Source organism: Cetorhinus maximus, chromosome 2 (genome assembly GCF_964194155.1).
Source record: "Cetorhinus maximus chromosome 2, sCetMax3.hap1.1, whole genome shotgun sequence".
NCBI lineage: Eukaryota > Metazoa > Chordata > Chondrichthyes > Lamniformes > Cetorhinidae > Cetorhinus > Cetorhinus maximus.
This window is the reverse complement of record NC_135880.1, coordinates 90,406,152-90,423,943: the sequence shown is the minus strand read 5'-3', so window position 1 is coordinate 90,423,943 and position 17,792 is coordinate 90,406,152.

Here is a 17,792-nt window from a genome sequence, read left to right as displayed (position 1 = left end):
TCTCTCCTTCAGAATTTTCTCCAATAGTTTCCCTACCACTGACGTGAGACTCACTGGTCTATAGTTCCCTGGCTTATCTCTACAACCCTTCTTAAATAGCCAAACCACATTAGCTGTTCTCCAGTCCTCTGGCACCTCCCACGTGGCCAGAGAGGAATTAAAGATTTAGGTCAGAGCCCCTGCGATCTCCTCCCTTGCCTCCCTCAGCAGTCTGGGACACAAATCATCCGGACCTGGAGATTTGTCCACTTTTAAGCCTGCCAACACCTCCAATACCTTGTCTTTCCCTATATCAATTTGCTCAAGAACCTCGCAGTCCCTCTCCCCGAGTTCCATACCTTCATCTTCATTCTCTTGGGTGAAGACGGATGTGAAGTATTCGTTCAACACTCTACCAATGTCCTCTGGCTTCACCCATAGATTGCCCCCTTAGTCCAGAATGGGCCCTACTCTTTCCCTGGTTATCCTCTTCCCATTGATATACTTATAGAATATCTTGGGATTTTCCCTACTTTTACCAGCCAGAGCTTTCTCATATCCCCTCTTTGCTCTCCTAATTGCTTTCTTAAGCTCCACCCTGCACTGTCTGTACTCCACTAATGCCTCCTGCTGATTTGCTCCCCTTGTACCTGCTGAAAGCCTCTCTTTTCTTTCTCATCATATCCTCTATATCTCTGGTCATCCATGGCTCTCTGGGCTTGTTACTCCTTCCTATCACCCTAGAGGGAACATGTTAAGCCTGTACCCTCCCCATTTCCTTTTTGAACACCCCCCACTGCTCTTCTGTAGATTTCCCCATAAGTAGCTGTTCCCAGTCTAAAGATCCTGCTTTATTTTACTAAAACCCGCTCTCCTCCAATCCAAAGAATTTTTTTTAACCACTTGTCTATTTCTTTGTCCTTAACAAGCTTAAACTGTACCATGCTGTGGTCGTTATCACTAAAATGCTCCCCCGCCACCACCTCAGCCACCTGTCTGGCTTCATTCCCCAGAATTAGATCCAGCAATGCACCGTCCCTTGTTGGACCCTCTACATATTGACCTAAAAATTCTCCTGTACACATTTCAAGAAATGCACTCCATCCAAGCCCTTAACACTATGTCTATCCCAATTAATGTTGGGAAAGTTGAAATCACCTAATGTCCACACCTCCGCAAATTGTGCACAGATTTGCTCCTCAATTTCCCGTTGACTATCTGGGGGTCTATAATAAACACCCAACAATGTGGCTGCCCCTTTTTTTATTCCTAAGCTCTACCCACAAATCTTCATTCGATGCCCCCTCCAAGATATCATCTCTCCTTACTGCAGTAACTGACTCCTTAACTAATAATGCAATACCTCCTCCTCTTTTACCCCCTCCCCTGTCTCACCTGAAGATTCTCTATGCTGGAATGTTGAGCTGCCAATTCTGCCCATCCCTCAACCACATCTCTGTGATGGCTACCTTATCACAATTCCACATGTCAATCCTCATCCTTAACTCATCTGTTTTACCTGTAATACTCCTGGCATTAAAGTAGAGGCCATTCAGCCTTGCCTTGCTCCCTTGAAACTTAATGCAGCTGTACTCCCTCTGACTTGATTGTTTTACTGTGTTATGATGTGTCCCTACTCTGCTAACGTTCTGTGTCCCCTCCCCCTGCCGAATTAGTTTAAACTCCTCCCAACAGCACTAGCAAACCAGCCCACAAGGATGTTAGTCCCGCTTTGGTTCAGACGTAGACCGTCCCACTTCTACAGGTCCTACCTTCTCCAGAAACGGTCCCAGTGATCCAGGAATCTAAAACCCTCCCTCCTGCACCAGCTCTTAAGCCACGTATTCATCGGCACTATTTTCCTATTTCTGAGCTCGCTAGCACGTGGCACTGGGAGAAATCCAGAGATTACAACCCGAGAGGTCCTGCTTTTCAGTCTACTGCCTAACTCCCTGAATTCTTGATGCAAGACCTCATCCCTCTTTCTACCTATATCATTGGTACCAACATGTACCATGACCTTTACCTGATCACCGTCCCCCTTCAGGATGCCCTGCAGTTGTTCAGTGACATCCCGGACCCTGGCACCAGGGAGGCAACACACCATCCTGGAGTCGTGTTGACGGCCACAGTAGCGCCTATCTGTTCCCCTGACTATGGAATCCCCTATTACTATTGCTCTTCCTCTCTTCCTCCCCTCCTGTACAGACAGGCTGCTTGTGGTGCCAGAAGCTTGGCTCTATCTGCACTCTTTGGAGGTATCAGCCTCCAAAATAGAATACCGATTTGCAAGCAGGACCCAAGGGGATTCCTAAGCTACCTGCCTGTTTCTCTTGGACTGCCTGGTGATCGCCCATTCCCTTCCTTCCTCAAGTCCCTTCAGCTGCGGTGTGACCACCTCTCTAAATGTGCTATCCACAATGCTCTCAGACTTGTGGATTCTCCACTTTGTCCCCAGCTGTCATTCCAGCTCTGAAACCCGAGCTTCCAGGAGCTGCAGCTGGACACACCTTCTGCACACATGCTGGTCCCGGGCACTGGAAATGTTTCCGGCTTCCCACATGAAGCACGAGGAGCACACGGCTTTGGGCTCTCCTGCCATGACTTATCCCTTTAAATTAAATCTTTTGAATCAATTACTCTAGGGTCCTCCTTTCCTGATCCTCATAACTACAGAACATACAAACTATAAACCACAAAAAAGCCTTAAACTATAAGCAATAAAAGTGGTAAATACTTACCCGACCTTACCCACTACTTACCAGTCATTTCTCTCTCCTGTAGCCTTTACTGCTACAGCAAGGCAAGACCACTCTCTGAAGATTTAAGAAGTTGTATAGCAAATAAAAAATGCAAAGAGCACCTCTTCCCCTCTGCACTGAATTCCCACAATGCACCAAATTGCTAATACCCACACTCACTCTGGCTATGTCTCACTCAGGATGTGATCTCTCCCCTACTCACGTGCAAGCTCACTGGTCAGATTAAAAGCTGTCCACTAGTCCTTTTAGTAGCGGATTTGTGAGCCAGGTTGATGACCTGTCGACATAGAAATGCATTTTGTTGCAGAAGCAGCCCAAAGAAGACTGTTATAGACTTGCAAATATAAACATCAACTGCAGAGCTACGATCTTCTGATGTAAACCAAGATGATACTCCAATTGAGCCAAATATCATGCTTTGGCCAGATGGCCATGGGAGAGATGGGTTGTCTCATGTGCCACTCAGGTCAGGAAACTCTAATTAACTCAAGTCACAATGACAAAGGAAGTTTTTTACTAGGTGCAGGGATCTGAACTCAACTTTAACATTCAATAAAGCCTGCTTATCTACTCATGCTTAAATAAGATAAAATATAGTGATTTTTGTTTCTTTTTCACCCACAATCAAGCTGATAGTCATGCATTTTCCAGTACAGGTGGTTTAGGTTCTCCAAATACATTGCCATTTCTAGGCCTGTTCATGGATAACCTTATTTTCTGGCTCCCTCAAGATTACTGTGAACCATCTGCCATGGATGTGATCATGGTGAAAAGAAATATGTCTGCAAAGGCTAGTTAGAAAGGAAGAGTCACAGAGTGGCTTACTCAGATACCTGTAATAAATTGCAGCATTCTGGAGGTAGTGCTTCATCTGGAATGGTGGAAGTCACTAAATTTATTAATTAACTGGTAAAAGTGCATCACATAATCCTTGCCCAACAATCTTTTTTATTATGCCAAGCTTTTTACTTATCTATGATGAATCTACCTAGAGTTCCCAGATTGAAGAAAGTGTTGGTCCAATGGGATCTTCAATTGGGTTCACACTGGGAATAACATTAGGATTACTCTATTGGCTTCTTCAGAGGGGGTTGTGTATGTTGAAGAACAGTAGCATCCCTCAGTACCTCAGGCGCTCTTCACAAGGCAACCCAAACAGCGAGATACAGCCCTCCTTGGTAAATGTTTGTATCCCTTCTTGGTAAATGCTTTTAGTCATTCTCTTAAAGAAGAACTACATAAGTGGAAGTTATTATTTTATAATTACAATCCTGATTTCTTATTTATTGCCATTCCCAAAGAAATTTGTAACTTTGTTAGCTTTATGCACTTTCTACAATGGCCATAAACAAGCATGACCATATAATGAGAATTCTGTGTGAGTAACGAAGGGGTTTATTAAGTTGCATGCATAGGTTACAGTTAGAGTTGATTCGGGGATTACTGGAATTTATTAGATTTTATGAAACAAGCACTTAGGTGAGTATCATTTTTCAATTGAAACAGGCTAAATGCCTTCTTTTACAACAAAATCAGACCAAAGCGCATTAGTTATAAACTTTACTTCTATTTGCTTAGAAACTGCAACTTCAATTGGAAAACAATGAATACTGTTAATGGGTCATGAAATGTGGTTTTGTCAGTACTTTTTAATCTGTCACTATTCCATGTCACCTTCCCACATCTGATGGGTTTTTCAGGATATCAAGGGGAGAACTCTTCTTCGTGATCCTGCCGGAAATTGAGTGGGATCACTATGGAGATTATCAGGAAATTTAGGCCTACTGAGACGTTACTATCACAGCCAGCTTCCATTCTCCCACCCCCTTCAGGACCACCACTGCATTGTTAAGACTGAACATCAAACCCAACTCCGATTTCCAATTGATCTGAATGGAGCTAGCTTAGATTCATTACAAGGCATAAAAATCTGCCTTGAGCTGGATCAGATTATTTGTGATTTTTAATTGTTTATAGCACTTCCATGGAGGTTCCAGGTTGATGAATTGGGTCAGAAATTGGATTTTATTTAATTCTTTCACAGGATGTGGGCATCGCTGGCTAGGCCAGCATTCATAGCCCATCCCTAATTGCCGTTGAGAAGGTGGTGGTGAGCCATCTTCTTGAACTGCTGCAATTGTGTGGTGTAGGTACACCCACAGTGCTGTTAGGGAGGGTCTTCCAGAATTTTGACCCAGTGACAGTGAAGGAATGGCGATATTGTTCCAAGTAGAATGGTGTGTGGCCTGGAAGGGAACATGTAGGTGTTCCCAGGCACCTGTTGCCTTTGTTCTTCTAGGCGATAGAGGTCATTGATTTGGAGGGTGTTGTTGAAGTTGCCTTGGTGACTTGCTGTAGTGTATCTTGTGGATGATATGCACTGCTACCACTGTGCATCAGTGGTGGGAAGCGAATAGTTAAGGTGGTGGGAGGCATGCTAATCCAGTAGGCTGCTTTGTTCTTAATGGTTTCAAGGTTCTTGTAGCCATAGTAATTATATGGCTGGCCCAGTTAATTTTCTGGTCAATGTAGACTGTTCCCCCCTCATCCTGCCCCAGGATGTAGATGATGGGAGACACAGTGATGGTAATGTTGTTGAATGTTAAGGGGAAGTGGTTAGATTCTATTTTGTTGGAGATGGTCTGGTACTTGTGTGGTGCGACTGTTACTGTCACTTATCAATCCAAGCCTGAACATTGTCTATGGCTGGACTTTTCCATGCCCGCTGGCGTCGGGCGTGCTCAGTGGCATGAGTGGACAATATGGCAAGAAGGCCAGAAATCTGTTGGTAGGAAATCTGCACCAAATTTGAAGAAAAAAAACACTGCAAAGCTAATTAATAAATTAATTATCTAAGTTGAGATGGCTGGGCAGGTGATGTGCTGTAGCTGTATGATGTGGGAACTGGCAGATCCCATTGTGAGCTGCAGTGACCATATCTGCAGCAAGTGTTGGTTGCTGGAGGAACTCTGGCTCAGAATTGATGAGCTGGAGTCCAAGCTCCAGACGCTGTGGCACATCCGGGAGGGGAAGAGTTACCTGGATGCTTTGTATCAGGAGGCGGTCACACCCGGTAGATTAAGTACCTCAAGTCCGGTCAGTGGTCAGGGTCAGCAGGGTGTGACTGCAAGTGAGGCAGGTAGAGGGATCCTGTGTTCAGGAACAGAGGAGCCTCAGCTCTTGAGCTTGTCCAACAGGTACGAGGTACTTGCTCCTGTGAGGATAAGGAAGAGGGCTGTAGGGAGGATGAGCCAGCTGACCACGGCACCATGGCACGGGAGGCCATTCAAGAGGGGGGAGCAAAAAGACAAGTGGTAGTTGTAGGGGATTCTATAATTAGGGGAATTGTAAGCAGGATCGAGAGTCCCGCATGGTATGTTGCCTGTCCGGTGCCAGGGTGAGGGACATCTCTGACCAGCTTGAAAGGATATTGGAGAGGGAGGGGGAGGATCCAGTTGTTGTGGTCCACGTCGGGACAAATAACATAGGTAAGACTAGGAAAGAGGACCTGTTTGGGGATTATCAGGAACTAGGAACTAAATTAAAGAACAGGTCCTCAAGGGTTATAATCTCCGGATTACTACCCGAGCCACGTGCAAATTGGCATAGGGATGCGAGAATAAGGGAAGTAAACACATGGCTAAAGGAGTGGTGCGGGAAAGAGAGGTTCCATTTCGTGGGGCACTGGCATCAGTATTGGAACAGGAGGGATCTGTACCGTTGGGATGGTCTCCACCTGAACCGATCTGGGACCAATGTTCTAGCGAAAAGGGTAAATAAGGTGGTCAACAGGACTTTAAACTAGAAAGTTGTGGGGGGGGGGGGATGGTAAAACTCCAAGAAACAAAGCAGCAGGTTAGCATGTGGGGGGGTGGATTCAACTTCATGGAAAATTATGAAAAAACTGAAAAGAAAGGAGAGCCCAGGAGAGGCTATTAAAGTCTCCAGAACACAAAATAGGACAGAGTATTTGGAAAGGGCTAGGAATCTAACTTCAAGCACATCAGATAAAGAGACGACAATGAGAAAGGGGACGGGAAATACAGGACTGAAGGTGTTGTATCTGGATGCACGCAGTATACGAAATAAGGTAAATGAGCTTGTGGCGCAGATTGAAATTGGCAGGTATGATGTGGTGGGCATTACGGAGACATGGCTGCAAGGGGATCAGGACTGGGAGCTAAATATCCAAGGACATACATCCTATCGAAAAGATAGGCAAGTTGGCAGAGGGGGTGGGGTTGCTTTGTTAGTAAGAAAAGAAATTAAATCATTAGCAAGAAATGAAGTAAGGTCAGATGATGTAGAATCTGTGTGGGTAGAGTTGAGGAACCGCAAAGGTCAAAAAACCATAATGGGAGTTATGTACAGGCCTCCGAACAGTAGTCAGGATATGGGGCACAAGATACACCAGGAGATAGAAAAGATGTGTAAGAAAGGCAAGGTTACAGTGATCATGGGGGATTTCAATATGCAGGTAGACTGGGAAAATCAGGTTGGTAGTGGATCCCCAGAAAAGGAATTTGTGGAATGTCTACGAGATGGCTTTTTGGAGCAGCTTGTGGTGGAGCCCACGAGGGAACAGGCAACTCTAGATTTAGTGATGTGTAATGAGGCAGATTTGATAAGGAGCTTAAGGTGAAGGAACCCTAAGGAGGAAGTGACCATAATATGATAGAATTTACCCTGCAATTTGAGAGGAAAAAGCTGGAATCAGATGTAATGGTATTACAGTTGAATAAAGGCAAATACAGAGGCATGAGGGAGGAGCTGGCCAGAATTGACTGGAAGATGAGCCTAGCAGGAAAGGCAGTGGAACAGCAATGGCAGGAGTTTCTGGGAGTAATTTGGGAGACACAGCAAAAATTCAGCCTTAGGAAGAAGAAGCATACTAAAGGGAGGACGAGGCAACCATGGCTGACAAGGGAAGTCAGGGACAGCATAAAAGCTAAAGAGGAAGCATACAATGCGGTGGAGAGCAGTGGGAAACCAGGGGATTGGGAAGCCTACAAAGACCAACAGAGGACAACTAAAAAAGAAATAAGGAGGGAGAAGATTAAATATGAGGGTAAACTAGCCAGTAACATAAAAGAAGATTGCAAGAGTTTTTTTAGATATATAAAGGGTAAGAGAGAGGCAAAAGTGGACATTGGGCTGCTGGAAAATGACACTGGAGAAGTAGTAGTGGGGAACAAAGAAATGGCGGAGGAACTGAATAGGTACTTTGCGTCAGTCTTCACAGTGGAAGACACGAGTGACATCCCCAAAGTTCAAGAGAGTCGGAGGGCAGAGGTGAGTATGGTGGCCATTACCAAGGAGAAGGTGCTAGGAAAACTGAAAGGTCTGAAGGTGAATAAATCACCTGGACCAGATGGATTACACCCCAGAGTTCTGAAGGAGATAGCTGAAGAGATAGTGGAGGCGTTGGTGGTGATCTTTCAGGAATCACTGGAGTCAGGGAGGGTCCCAGAGGACTGAAAAATCGCTAATGTAACCCCCCTGTTTAAGAAGGGAGTGAGGCAAAAGACGGGAAATTACAGGCCGATTAGCCTGACCTTGGTCGTTGGTAAGATTTTAGAGTCCATTATTAAGGATGAGATTTCAGAATACTTAGAAGTGCATGGTAAAATAGGGCAAAGTCAGCATGGTTTCATCAAGGGGAGGTCATGCCTGACAAATCTGTTAGAATTCTTTGAGTAGGTAACGAGTAGGTTAAACAGAGAGCCAATGGATGTTATCTACTTGGACTTCCAGAAGGCCTTTGATAAGGTGCCGCACAGGAGGCTGCTCAGTAAGAGAAGAGCCCATGGTGTTAGAGGCAAGGTACTAGCATGGATAGAAGATTGGCTATCTGGCAGGAGGCAGAGAGTGGGGATAAAGGGGTCCTTCTCAGGATGACGGCCGGTGACTAGTGGAGTTCCGCAGGGGTCAGTGTTGGGACCACAACTTTTCACTTTATACATCAATAATCTAGATGAAGGAACTGAGGGCATCATGGCTAAGTTTGCAGATGATACAAAGATAGGTGGAGGGACAGGTAGTATTGAGGAGGTGGGGAGGCTGCAGAAGGATTTGGACAGGTTAGGAGAATGGGCAAAGAAGTGGCAGATGGAATACAATGTGGGGAAGTGTGAGGTCATGCACTTTGGTAGGAAGAATAGAGGCATAGACTATTTTCTAAATGGGGAGAGAATTCAGAAATCTGGAGTGCAAAGGGACTTGGGAGTCCTAGTCCAGGATTCTCTTAAGGTTAACTTGCAGGTTGAGTCGGTAGTTAGGAAGGCAAATGCAATGTTGGCATTTATTTCTAGAGGACTAGAATATAAAAGCAGGGATATGCTGCTGAGGCTTTATAAGGCTCTGGTCAGACCACATTTAGAATATTGTGAGCAATTTTGGGCTCCGTTTCTCAGGAAGGACGTGCTGGCCCTGGGGAGGGTCCAGAGGATGTTCACGAGAATGATCCCAGGAATGAAAGGCTTAACATATGAGGAACGTTTGAAGACTCTGGGTCTATACTCGATGGAGTTTAGAAAGATGAGGGGGGATCTGATTGAAACTTACAGAATACTGAAAGGCCTGGATAGAGTGGACATGGGGAAGATGTTCCCATTAGTAGGAGAGACTAGGACCCGAGGGCACAGCCTCAGAGTAAAGGGAAGACCTTTTAGAACAGAGATGAGGAGAAACTTCTTTAGCCAGAGAGTGGTGAATCTATGGAATTCATTGCCACAGAAGGCTGTGGAGGCCAGGTCATTGAATGTATTTAAGACCGAGATAGATAGGTTCTTGATTGGTAAGGGGATTAAAGGTTACCGGGAGAAGGCGGGAGAATGGGGTTGAAAAACTTATCAGCCATGATTGAATGGCAGGGCAGACTCGATGGGCCGAATGGCCTAATTTCTGCTCCTATGTCTTATGGTCTTTTGGTCTTAAGGTCTTAAATCGGTTTCATGACGTTGTGAAGCCAGTTTGCAATCGTCCGCTCAGCGCTTCGAAGACAAGCTGCATTTCCCGCTATCAGGCACTGGGAATCTCATTGCAATCCATCTGCATATCATTATAAGGCCAGACCACTGGAATCGTCCCCCCATGCCGGATCATCTGCCCACGACGGCGTGATTGTACGCTGACGTGTTTCACAGCAGCATATACAAGGCGTGCAGTTGGCGGGCTGCACTTTGAGGGCAACTCGGAGGTGAGTGCACAGTAATGTCGCACAGTGCTCACTCAGGTCACCTGTTGGACTTCAAGGTTCAGGCGCGTTGGAGGGAGGGGGTATGCAAGAGCTGCCCTGCAGTTGAGGCAACTTGGGGGGGTGGTAACAAGGGCTGCCCTGCGGTTGAGGCGACTTGGGGGGATGGTGACAAGAGCTGCCCTGCGGTTGAAGGTTGTGTACAAGCACATGCAGGATGTGGGGGGAGGGAAACGGCCATGCATTAGGGAAACCTTGTATAAAGTGACCATTCTTCTGCAGCTGAGACAGTTTAGACACAGCTACGTTGATATGCTTGGACTCGGGCCTCTAGCTTATCTGCCCACTCAAGCAACGCAGAGGCATGAAAGTGCCACCAAATGCTCCAGAGCTTTTCACCCCTCGGGCACAGACTGCAAACTAATGAGCATGTTAGTGGACTGCAGAACAGTTGGACGACTGGGCACATTGTACAATCTTGTTGCTAAATCCGGCCATGGAGCAGTCACTGGTGGAGATGCTCACAGCTTCTTGCAATGTCATCATCCTGATTTGGGCCAGTGTCTCCCATGGTTCAAGCTAACAGTGCAGCTTTGCAGTGTGGGTTAGGAGAATGCCTGCACCTGAGCTGAGAGCACAGCATGCAGTCCAATGGGCAAAGCTGCCGCCAACCAGTCAGGTGGAATGGGGTGGAGGTGGTTTGGGTTTTAGGAAACTATGCAGCGCACTAATCTCTGGCCATCCAAGCGGTGGCCAGCACTCTCCAGGAAATGTTAAGGAGCATTCAGACTTAACCAAGAGAGGTTCTTACTATACCCAAGCCTACCCACGTGTCTCTCTTTCATCCTGCAGGAGGAGTACATCAACAGTATGGAGTCCCGTGAAATAACTGTATGCCTCGTGGCGTACAGAGAACAGAGACGATAGAGAAAAGAGCGGTGGAGGCACCTGCCTGGGCAGAGGAAGAAGCAGCACCCTTAGGAAGAAGAGGTGCTGAGGCTCTTGCACACGCTGCTGAAGAGCCACAGAGATCGTCACTGGTCGGCGCGTAGTTAGACCCTTTCATTCCTGCATATAACCGAGAACCAATGTCACCAAAGACTGCGCATGTCTAGGGAACTGTTTGGTCAAATCTGTTAGTTACTGCATGATTTGGCATCACGGGGATATGAAGGACATCCACTGCCAGTGGCCGTGAAAGTGACCACAGTGCTCAATCTTTATGCTAGTGACTCCTTTCAGGGCCCCACAGGTGACGTCTGTTGTATATCACAAGCCTCCACCCACAAATGCATCCATGAGATCTTGGATGCCATCTTTGCGAAGGCATACAACTTTGTGCATTTCACCCAGGACCAAGAGAGCCAGGATGCAAGAGGGATTGGATTTGCCCAGATCTCGGGTTTCCCACAGGTGCAGGGTGGCATTGGCTGCATTCATGTGGTGCTCAGATCTCCATCACAACACGTGGTCAACTATGTCAACCTCAAGGGGTTCCATTCACTGAATGTGCAGTTGATGAGCAGAAACTGTGCGGGTCTGCACAGTTTCCTGGGAGTGTGCACAACTCCTACATTCTCAGTTGGTCACAAATCCCTAACATCTTTCAGGGTCCAGAAGTTGCAGGGTTGGCTCTTTAGGGACCAGGGCTAGCCATAGAGGCTGTGACTGATGACACCCGTGCAGCTGCCTCTGACTGCAACAGAGCGACGTTATAACAAAAGTATAACATGCTGCAACTCACAACTTGGTGGAGCAAACCATCAGAATGCTGAAAATGAGGCTCTGGTACCTGGACTGGTCCGCAGAGGGTGTCACGCATCGTTGTCATTTGCTGCACCCTTTACAACCTGGCACTGCAACGGAGAGAGGCGCTGGCTGAGGAGTTGGAGGTCTCCTTCAATGAAGAGGATGTCGGCGGTGATGAGGGTGAGGAGATCCTCAAAGGTGACAATGACGATGATGAGGCCCTCGCACTGGCCAGACGAGGCAGGCACACCCGGGAGGCCCTCATAGGTGCTAGATTTGGGGAGTATGATGACGACATGCAGTGGGAGACACCATAAGATCCTCACATGGCATCTGTGAACGTTTTACTCCAGTCTGGCTTATGGTAGTGCATATACCCTCTGTGATAATGCTCCAGTCACGTAGACACATGATAATAATCACTTGATTGCAGGAAAATGATGACAACATGCAGTGAGGACACTCCATAGATCTTCACATAACCTCTATGAATGTCTGACTCCTGGCTGGCCGGGGTCAGCTCGCTTGCACTCCATGATCAGGGTCATATCATGGAGACACAACCATGAAACTTTAAAAACACCTGATCCTTTGTCCGCCTTCACCACCTGACCCCTTCAGGAGCACAATGCCACTGGTCATAGATGCTGAAGAGCTGGGGCCAGTTCCACCTTAAAGGAGCTGAGAGCACACAGAGAGAATGACGGAACTCTGTGGTGCCTGCCCACTACATTCTGGCAGCAATGACAAGCACCGGCAAGATGCAGGCATCAGTAATTTGTCCAGGGAGTGTGAGGCTGGACCATCACTTTGGTCTGAAGGCTGCACAGAGCACAGGGATTGAGACACCTGCTTTTATCTTTTATCAGGAAGGTTTCACATCTCAGTGACACGGACACTGCTCATCAGAACAAGGAGCATAGGCATGGAGACATTCTTGGGAGTTTATTTACAACGGTGAACAGTACGTACAAGTGATTAACACCCATGCCCAGGCTGTGTAACTAATTCTTCTTAAACTTCCTAACCCTGCCACTACATCTTGATGCTCCCCGGACATCCACAGCAGAGGTGGAGGCAGCCTGCTGACTGCTACACCCTGTCTGTGATGACCTTGGTGGGTGTCCTCTGGAGGGCCAAGACCTGGAGGGTCCCAGCCTACTTTTGGGATCCTCCTGTGTGGCAGTGGCACCTCCCTCAGCCTGTGGAGCTGCTGAGATCACAGGAAGAGGGGATTTGGATGGGCCGGGCACTCTGGATGGATAGCCCCAGGGTATGCACGTGCTGATCCTCTTCCCTATGGGTGCCTAACGGCTGACTCCTTGAGGAGAAGGGGTTGCTGGAGTGAGATCGAGCTGCCCTGCACCCTTCTCATGTACATGCTGTTGGGGGCCACCTATGGCGTTGGCAATGAAGTTCAGCCAGCACAGTGCAGAAGCGATGTCCTCGACCAACGTCTCCATGGCGGCCACCATCCTACCAGTGTTGACCTCGATGCATTGGCATGCCGGTGCTATCACCTCAGACTGAAGGCGGATGGATTCCTCCATCATGTCTTGCAATATGAGGAGTGCAGTAGACATCCCTGCCTGATGTTCCCAGTCTTGCCTTTGCAGCTCCAGTAACTGTGACATGACCGAGTCCAAACTCTCATCATTTGACTCCGACTCAGCAGATTGCTGGCCTCTAACAGTCCTCCGGGTGCCGATGACCTGGGGAGTCCCTACCGCAGCCTGCTGTGGATCAGAAAGTGCTCACCAGATTGTGATCCCGATGCTACCTCACCACCAGCACAGAAACGGTCAAGATCCTTGCCAGCAAGCTGGATTACTCTTTTTTCAAAGTCTGTGAGGACCTTGATTCCAGGCATTCCTCCACCAATTTGTGACCTTTCCCTCTTGTTATGTGCCAGCTTGTCCTGCATGAGTAGAGATGGAGAGAGTGTAAGCAGGATGCCTGCCAGGACAGATGATAAGTGTGCCTGGCATATGTGGGTGGTGAGTGGTGCCATGAACGGGATGAGGACAATGAAGGCGTGTGTGAAATAGTGAATGGTGATGTCCCTTGAACCGGCAGTGAGTGAGGGCCCTGTGGAAGTGTGATGGGTTTGTGAGTGTGTGAGTTGAGAGTGATGAGAAGAGTGACTTACCCTGGCGGAACGAAGGAGATCATTCATCCTCTTGCAGCAGTGGGTGGCTGCAGGGCTTGGCATTGACCATAAGACCATAAGACATAGGAGCAGAAATTAGGCCATTCGGCCCATTGAGTCTGCTCTGCCATTCAATCATGGCTGATAAGTTTCTCAACCCCATTCTCCTGCCTTCTCCCCGTAACCTTTGATCCCCTTACCAATCAAGAACCTATCTATCTCAGTCTTAAATACACTCAATGACCCGGCCTCCACAGCCTTCTGTGGCAACGAATTCCATAGATTCACCACTCTCTGGCTAAAGAAGTTTCTCCTCATCTCTGTTCTAAAAGATCTTCCCTTTTCTCTAAGGCTGTGCCCTCGGGTCCTAGTCTCTCCTACTAATGGAAACATCTTCCCCACATCCACTCTATCCAGGCCTTTCAGTATTCTGTAAGTTTCAATCAGATCCCCCCTCATCCTTCTAAACTGCATCGAGTATAGACCCAGAGTCCTCAAACGCTCTTCATATGTTAAGCCTTTCATTCCTGGGATCATTCTCGTGAACATCCTCTGGACCCTCCCCAGGGCCAGCACATCCTTCCTGAGATACGGGGCCCAAAATTGCTCACAATATTCTAAATGTGGTCTGACCAGAGCCTTATAAAGCCTCAGCAGCACAAACCTGCTTTTATATTCTAGTCCTCTCGAAATAAATGCCAACATTGCATTTGCCTTCCTAACTACCGACTCAACCTGCAAGTTAACCCTAAGAGACTCCTGGACTAGGACTCCCAAGTCCCTTTGCACTCCAGACCACCGCTGCCACCACCTCCCAAGCCAGATTGGTGATGTTGCTGCCCATCCTGTGGCCAGAGCGGGTATAGGGGACATCATGGTGGACCTGCAGGGCACCCAAATGGCACTCGAGGGATGCATCATTTAGCCTGGGGCTGCAGTCTTTTTGCCTTTCAGACTCCGTGCAGCAGTCTTGGGCTGGAAGGACTGAGAGGTGTACGTGCGGCTGCACTTTAAATATGGCGCCCAGTGTGATGTAGCGGCGAGATGATGGCGTGCCAGGCAAAGAGAGCCTGTCCGCCACTGAAGCAGTGTGTTTTCCGGCAATGCATAATTAATGTGGCAGATTTGGGATGATACGGCATGAGACGCTGCCATTGCGGCCAACTGTTAAGATGCAGTTTTACCTGCCCGCTACCACACTTAGTGCAAACCTGGGACGATTCCATCCTCCATCTTGCTGCATATGGACACAGACTGCTTCAGTATCAGAGGAGTTGCGAGCGGTTTGAACATTGTGCAATCATCAGTGAACATCCCCCACTTCTGACTTAGTTTGGAGGAAATTTCACTGACAAAGGAGCTGCTGGTTGGGCCTAGGACACTACCCTGAGGAGCTCTTATAGCCATGTCCTGGGACTGAAATGATTGCCCTCCAGCAACCACAACCATCTTCCTTTGTGCTTGATATGACTTCAACCACCAGAGAGTTTTCCCCCCATTTTCCCATTGATTTCCACTGTGAATTTCGTAAGTGCAAAAAGAGGCACAGCCCAGTCAGAAACTGTTTCTGTTTCCCATTCTGCTCTCCCCTCTCCAGGCTGTATGATATTTTGCAATATGAAATCTCAAGAAATTTCAGCCTGAGGACTGAAGTACATTGACCCTGCCTTAAATCATGGTAGCTGAATCATTTCATATTTGGCAGACTGTATGGGCCAATTAGAGGTCCCGATGGAACTTGGAGCACCTCCCTGTTATCCAGTTGCTTTAACAAGAGCAAATTGAGACCCACAAAGAACCAAATGAAGAAGAGTAAAAATGTGGAGGTGCTCTTTATGAGATATATGAGTGACCTGGGGGTTTGAATATGAAAGGCATCATTTCAAAGTTTGCCAGTGACACGAAACTCAGAGACATAGGCTGGGATTTACCGGCCACGTTGAAGGTGGGACCCGCCATGGGTGAGGTGGCACCCCAGCCAGAAGTCCATTGACTTACAGTGGGACCGGAAGATCGCGGCGGCGGGCGGGTAAGGAAAATTCCGCCGATAGTTACCAATGAGAAGAATAGTTACAGGATTTATGGGGACGTACAGTCTGGTCAAATGGGCAGTTTAGTCGTCTTCTTCTTCCGTTCTCTGCCCAAAAGCAGGTCCAACTCACAATGCCATGGCCTCCACCACAAGTAGGAAAAAGGAGGAGGGTTCTGAATCTACTCGAGCTGGAATAGGGACAAACCCCATGCTGTTGGCACCAATCTCATCTGGAGTGCAGAGGAAATTTGCTAGAGCTGTCTCAGGGATGAGAGACTTCAGTTGTGTGGAGAGACCAGTGAAACAGGTTGTTCATGTGAGAGCAGAGAAGATAAAGGGAAGAAATATATAAGAAGAAATACAAAATCTTGAAGGATTTTGATAAGAGTAAATAAGGAGAAACTGTTTCCTGTGGCAGAAGGGTTGGTAAGCAGTGGACACAGATTTAAGGTAATTGGCAAAAGAACCAGAGGTGACATGAGGGAAAATATGTTATGATACAGGGCGCATTGCCTGAAGGATGGAAGAAGAAGATTCAATAATAATTTTAAAAGGAGGAAACAATTTCTCCCTACTTGTTCTATCGGAACCCATTATAATTGGATAACTACATGAAGGGAAAGGCTATGAGGAAAGAGCAGGGAAGTGGGTCTAATTGTATTGATCTTGCAAAGAGCTGGGACAGACACAAAAGGTTGAATGGCCTCCTGCTGTGCTGTATCATTCTATGATTCTATGTGGTCTAACCAGTGGCATGTATAATAATCCCATTGAGGACACCCTCCATCATGTTGTGTGGCACTACCAAAGTAATAAAAGGGATAGGTTCAAAACAGATCCAGCAGCTCAGGTCTGGGGTCCATGAATTGCTGTGGACCATGAACAGCAACAGAATTATATTCTACCACAATCTATAACTTCATGGACCAGCATATCCCTCTCTGAGAATAATGAGGAATGCAAAAACAGATGCCAGTAACAGCAACAGGTGTACCTGAAGAATACAGGTTTGAATATCAAACACCCGTGGGGGTGATGTTAGGTTTAGGTGCATTTTGCAAATAATGCTTCCAATGGCGTGTCAGTCTGCTGACACCTCCAGAACGTGCTGCAATTTTCAAAGCGAGGGTTGGTGTGGAGGAGCTGGCAATCTGCTCATCTCCAGTCAACTGCCTGCTAAGCTCCTTGAAGAACTTGTTAACAGGCTGGAGAGGGCTGGAAGAAGATTTTCAAAGTGGAGGTCGTGAAAAGTGAAAGGACTGGTACACTTTAGTGCACAAGTGTCAGGAACAATGTGGGGAACCATAACCTGATGTTGCTGCTGTATTCAAGTGTTGGAAAAAAAGGTAACTCAAACAAAGTGGATTAAGTACCTTATAATTGATTGTATGGCCACTTGTATTTACCTTGAGGCTGCTGGTCCTCTACCCTCCTGCCTGCTCTTTTTTGCAAGATAATGGCAAGCATTGCCATGCCTTTGGGCATTGCACACCAGAGCCAGTTCCTGCTTCAAGGCAGCACCAGAAACCATTAATTGAGGGCTAAGCTCACCTCTGGCCAATTCAGGGCCTTTACATATTTGCAACACAGACATGGTGAGGGGTCGGGTCCCAGAAATGATCTGAGAGTCAGGTACTGAACCCCATTTTGTAAATGAAGCCCAAGGTGTCACTCTGCTCAAGTTACACACAGGACTACATGGATGCTAATTCATAGAATCAGATTATCTTACAGCACAAGAGGAGGGCATTCGCCCTGCCACACCCATGCTGGCTCTTTGAAAGAGCTGTCCAACTTACACCATAGCCCTGCAAATTAGCCCTTGTCAAGTACATTTCTAATTGCTTTTCGAAAGATTGTATAGAATCTGATTCTACCACCCTTTTGAGTCATGTGTTCCAATCATGACAACCCACTGTGTGAAGA